Source organism: Dermacentor andersoni, chromosome 3 (assembly GCF_023375885.2).
Source record: "Dermacentor andersoni chromosome 3, qqDerAnde1_hic_scaffold, whole genome shotgun sequence".
Lineage (NCBI taxonomy): Eukaryota > Metazoa > Arthropoda > Arachnida > Ixodida > Ixodidae > Dermacentor > Dermacentor andersoni.
In genome coordinates, this window is record NC_092816.1 from 143328543 (window position 1) to 143334603 (window position 6061).

The window sequence follows — 6061 nt, forward strand, 5'->3', positions numbered from 1 at the left end:
CCCCGAACATGCGGTTCTCTTTAATCCCCAATCGCGCATCTTGTAGTTCTGGTACACGTTCAAGGAATGATAAATATCTGCGCAATGGCAAACATATTTTATCTGAGAGTCAAACGGAGGGAGGATAGTGTCTAAAACATACAATGTCTGAAACGTTACAGAGTCTACGTTTGGAGGAAATTTACATCAGAGCAAATAAGTCGTTTTATAGAGAAAGCCAAGCAAAACAATGTTTTTTGTTGCTGCAATTTTATATGCACTCATATGCATTTTATATGCTCCAGTTACGAGAATATCGTCTAGAGTTCTGATTGAGCCGGCCTTGGATCTTTGCAGAATACAGTGTCTCTACGCTCCTAAATCTCCAGCAGACTCGAGTTTCTTCCTTTATTTCAGCGTTTGCAAGCGGCGTTATAATGACGCTTTTTGCGATGGCCGTGCCAGTGATGGGATCGGCTACACGGGTACGTAAATTTGGAGGCACTTCCAGCAGCTTTTTTGCGTGACACATTCTCATGATTTATTCATAAGCATTTATCTGGATGCAGCTGTTCGTCGCCTTTTACTCGTCTGCTTCGGGACCATTCGCTGGGCTCGTTCTTCTTGCCATCTCGTCTCCGTGGGTCAATGCGAAGGCAAGTTTCTGGCAACATCGAGGCAAGCTATCTGTCACTGTACCTGTTCAGCAAAGTGCATTTGCATCATTCGCTCGTTGCGTTTCCTATTTCTAAGACAATATATCGACACCACCTCATTCGTCCTTGAAGTATGATGGCGTAAACAATCATACAGATGTTCGTGTCGTGTTACCGCCGTCGACTTCAGCGCCACCGTAAAGTACCTTAATAATTAGATTATGCTGCATTACAGCATAATTAATTTATTTCGGTTCAGTGTGCTGAGCGCGCGTGTGTAAGGGGCGTGAGCCGCCGAGGGTTTATAAATGAGCCAAAAATCATGGTGTTGTTTCTTTTCTAAGCTAGGTTCTTTATTTTATCTTGTAGGCTATACCACAGTAAATCATCAAATTTTAGTCTCTAAACTGTATTCATATGGATTTAGGGGTCCTTTTTTGTCACTAATTAAAAACTATCTTCACAATCGCTCACAAGTAGTCATGTTTGGGCCTATCTGCAGTGACGCGGTAAATCTGGTGTGCGGTGTCCCGCAAGGGTCTATCTTATCTCCTTTGTTGTTCAACTTATATGTGAATGATATATGTGACCACGTGAAAGCATCCACCGTATTCCTTTATGCCGATGACACTTTACTAGTGTCAAGCAACCCTAAGTTTTCATGTGCCCTGGCTAACCTTCAAGAGGACGCTATTAAAGTTAGTGATTGGTTTGCCTCAAACTTAATACTTAATAGTACCTTAAAGCTTAATAGCACCAAATCCAGGCTTGTCTGTTTTCGTAACCCGCACGAAGATGTACCAAGCGTCGCTTCCATATATTTACACCCTTCATATTGCTCTTTGTGCTCTTGTCAACCTATAGCTAGCGTCCAGTCGGTTAAGTATCTTGGTGTGCACATAGACAGTGATGTGACGTCGAATACTCATTTGACCCGCATTTGTAAGAAACTTAGAAGTGTTGCATGTTTGTTGTTTAATTTAAAAACCATGATGCCTTTTTCTATCAGAAAACTAATCGCCCAGGCTCTGGGGTATAGTGTTTTAAGATACGGTATGTGTTGTTTTTTTAACTGCTCTTTCACATGGAAACGTCGAGTTAATAGGATTTTGAAAAACATCGCTACAAGCGTCCTCTACATGCCACAGGAGAATTTGCCCAGCAGTGTCTTTAGAACAGCCGGTTTGCCTTCTTTTGAGAATCTTTTTAAACAAATCGTAGTACTTAAATATTTTTGGAACAGTGCATACAGGCACATAAATACGAAACCGGTACCGTTGAGACATGTTCCTCGTTATCTTAAACCGAGAGTGCGCACTCACTACGGTAAAGCAACAAGACGCTATTATGTTCCTGCTATCTTCAATGAACTACCGGACGATGTATTTTCTTTGTCCATCCGCAAAACACTGAGAGTTGCTGTTCAAGCGTTAGAGAACCTTTAATATGTACTGATGTTATCAGTGCATCTTTGATAATGTGTGATGGTTGTGCCAAATGCACAACCAGCTTCTGATGGAGTTCTGGTGTGGCGCGTAGATTGCCGCGGCTGCCGGTTGTCGCCGCACAAGCCCTCTTGTGGCTTCGGCGATTCCGTTTTGTATACTGTTTTAACTATACTGAATAAAGATTATTATTATTATTATTAAATATCCTCTCCCCTTCCCTCTTCCCCTGTGCAGAGTAGTAGACTAGAGCGCACTAGCTCCAGGTCGACCTGTCCTTCCTATCAATAAAACACATATCTCTCTCTCTCTCTCCTTTCAGAAGTCAAATAACGGCTGCAGTTACTGCCTCCTCCCATAAAGGAATGCTCGCAGCCGTATACCAAGAAGTAATGTGCCTTCAAGCTCCCAACAATCTGACGCCTTATTCTCGCACTAGCTTTTCGGCAAGATTTTTATCTTCATGCAACTGACCTTACCACTGTAATATTGTTTCGCGAACGAAGTATTGAGACTGGAGACTAAATACAAAGTATATTTACAAGGAGCAACTGCAGCGCTGGCCAGTTCAGCCGACAGCTCAAGATCTAGAAAGCGTTTGTAGTCTTCGTCGGGCGTCCGCGTGCATCGTCCACAAGAAACACGCAATCTGCATGTATCATTATGCCCGGCGGCAGAAGCACCGTCCCGGTGCATCTAAATATCGGTGATAACAGGACAGTAATATGGTTTGAGGCATGCGACATGCACAACGTCAGTGAAATTTGGGGCAGGTGAGGCACTGGTACTGACTGGGGCGATTTCGTACGTAACTGGAGTCACGGCTCGCAGGTATGGGCCTGTGTACCGAGACAGGAGTTTTTCTGACAGGCCAACGTGACGATTCGGGGACCAGAGGAGTACGAGAGATCCAGGTGAAAAGTGGGCGTGTTTGTTTTGGCAACCGTACAAACGCCGTTCCTTTTTTTTTAAATTATGGGGGTTTTACGTGCCAAAACCACTTTCTGATTATGAGGCACGCCGTAGTGGGGGACTCCAGAAATTTCGAGGACCTGGGGTTCTTTAACGTGCACCTAAATCTAAGTACATGGGTGTTTTCGCATTTCGCCCCCATCGAAATGCGGCCGCCATGGCCGGGATTCGATCCCGCGACCTCGTGCTCAGCAGCCCAACACCATAGCCACTGAGCAACCACGGCGGATGAACGCCGTTCCTTCTCTTGGTAGGTCAGGAAGCGAGCATGGGGCAATCTCGCCTGCTTGGGCTGCCCTGGGCATGGCGTGAAGTGCATACTCGCTGGTCTCTGCTGTGGCGGATGGAGGGGATGCGTCCAGTGGCTATGTGGGTTATCGGCCGAACAATAGAAAGAACGGAGAATAGCGGGCAGTGTCATGACGCCTGGAATTATACGCAAAAGTGAAATAGGGCAGGGCAAGGTACCAAGCAATATGGTCGGACGAGACATACTTTGCAAGCATGTCTGTTAAGTCGAGATTCAGACGCTCCATGAGGGCATTAGTCTGTGGATGGTAAGAAGTAATCAGTTTGTGCTTGGTTGAGCAGGACTGCAGGATGTCGGCGATGACTATGGAAAGAAATGTCCGACCATGGCCAATGAGCAGTTGGTGTAGAGCACCATGCTACAAAATTACGTCGCGTCAAACAAAATCATCAGCGACATCTGTGGCGTAGCTTGTTGGAAGGGCTCCATTGATTGCGTAGCGCGTGCCGAAATATGTCGCCACAGCGACCCGCTTGTTGCCAGACCTGGATAGAGGGAAAGGGCCAAGTAAGTCCAAGCCAACGCGAGAGAACGACTCCGAAGGAATGTCGAGTGGTTGAAGTCACCCGTCAGGGTGCGTGGATCGTGTTTTTCGGCGCTGGCATTTCTCACACACAGCAACCTATTTTCGGATGGAGCGCGCAAGGCCTGGCCAAAAGAATCAACGGCAAATCCGGTCGCAGGGGCGGGAGACGCCAAGGTGACCTACCATTGGTTAATCGTGAAGTTGTTGGAGAGCAGCTGACCGGAGGTGCTTGAAAATGACGAGGAGTAGGGCAGCACGGTCATGGCGTACATTGTGGCGGTAAAATACTCCATCCGGGACAACGAACAGGTGAAAGGACGAATCAGAACGAGGTATTCTGATACCAACCCATCAATGATGGCGCACAAGGAGGCATCACGGCGTTGCTCGTCGGCGACGTGTAGCAGCTGAGAAACAAAGAAAATGCAAGCGTTGGCATCGGGGCCACTGTAGGTGGGTGGTTCTTCCACTGGATAGCGTGACAAAATGTCTGCGTCTTGATCTTATCGGCCCGACTTTTACACTACTGCAGAAGAATATTCTGGTAGCCGCAGAGCCCAGCGACCAAGCCGGCCGGTAGGATCCTTGAGTGAGGAAAGCCAGCAGACCGCGTGGTGGTGCGTGATGACTGAGAAGTGCGTGCCATACAAGCACGGGCGGAATTCGTAAACCACCTAGACGAGAGCCACGCATTCACGATCTGTAATCCAATAGTTGTGCTCCGCTGCTGTGAGGAGGCGGCTAGCGTAGGCACGATCTTGAACCTGTTGGCGGCGGGCTAAGACGGCTCCGATACCGTGAGCACTGGCATCGGTACGCACCTCTCTAGGAAAAGACGGGTCAAAGTAGGCCAGTACAGGTGCCGTGGTGAGAATGTTGGTGATGTGGGCAAACGCGGAAATTTGAACGGGGCCCCATGCAAACGGCACGTCCTTCTTCAGAAGAACAGTAAGTGGTCGGGCAATCGCTGCGAAGTCTTTAACGAAGCGTTGGAAGTAGGAGCAGAGTCCTACAAACTTCGGACGTCTGTGAGAGACTGAGGTACAGGAAAAGACGTGACAGCACGAATTTTCTCCGGGTCTGGTCGAGTACCGGAAGCGTCGACGAGGTGGCCCAGCACAGTAATCTGCCGACGACCGAAGAGACACTCCGATAAATTTAGTTGGAGCCCAGCCTCATGGAAGACGTGAAGAACAGCTGATAAGCGCTCAAGGTGTGTCTCAAATGTAGGTGAAAATACGAGAACGTCGTCTAGGTAGCAGCGGTATGTTGACCATTTGAACCCTTGAAGCAAAGAGTCCATCATACGTTCGAACGTTGCTGGGGCGTTGCATAGGCCGAATGGCACAACTGTGAACTTATATAGACTATCAGGGGGGGACCAACGAGGTCTTCTGTTGGTCCTTTTCATCCACGGAAATTTGCCAATAATCAGACCGAAAGTATATTGATGAAAATAGTTGGCACAGTCGAGACAATCGAAGGCCTTCACCTCCACTGAAATGTTGCGCGAACGAAGCATTAAGAATTTGAGGCTCTTTACAGAGTGTATTTACAAAGAAAAACTGCAGTGCTGGCCTGTTTAGCCGACAGTTCGAGAGACAGGGAGTGTTCGTCGCCTTCGTTCCGGAGCCCGCATTCATCATCCACAAGAAACACGCAATATGCATCTATCAATATTTTTAGGTCATCATCATTTCGATTCACTTCATACGCTCAATACATGAAGGAGCACTGATAAGTTGATAAAATCGATATTTCCTTAATTCATGTAGTTTCAATTAAAAGTCAAATCATCATAAATTAACGTTTAAAGATACAGCAGCGAACCCTGTATGAGATAAAAAGCAATAATGGGTGTCATATAATTGGCGCTCATTCATTAATCTTCCTCCCTTATTGCAGGCAGCAGCATGGGCAAGCCTGTTGGTGTGCGGCCTGCAGCTATGGCACGCCATTGGCAGGAGCCTGTCAGGTATATCGACGCCACCAATCCTTTACGGAACGCTGGATCGTTGCCCATTGCTCACAAATTCCACTGACGGAACGGACACGCCCGTTTCGACAAATGCGTTGTCGCATGAAAGCTATGTGCCCCGTACATGTAAACAAACACACGCAAAAAAATTTGCTCGATAAAATAGGAGAATCACTGCAAGCAGCGTAAATAGAG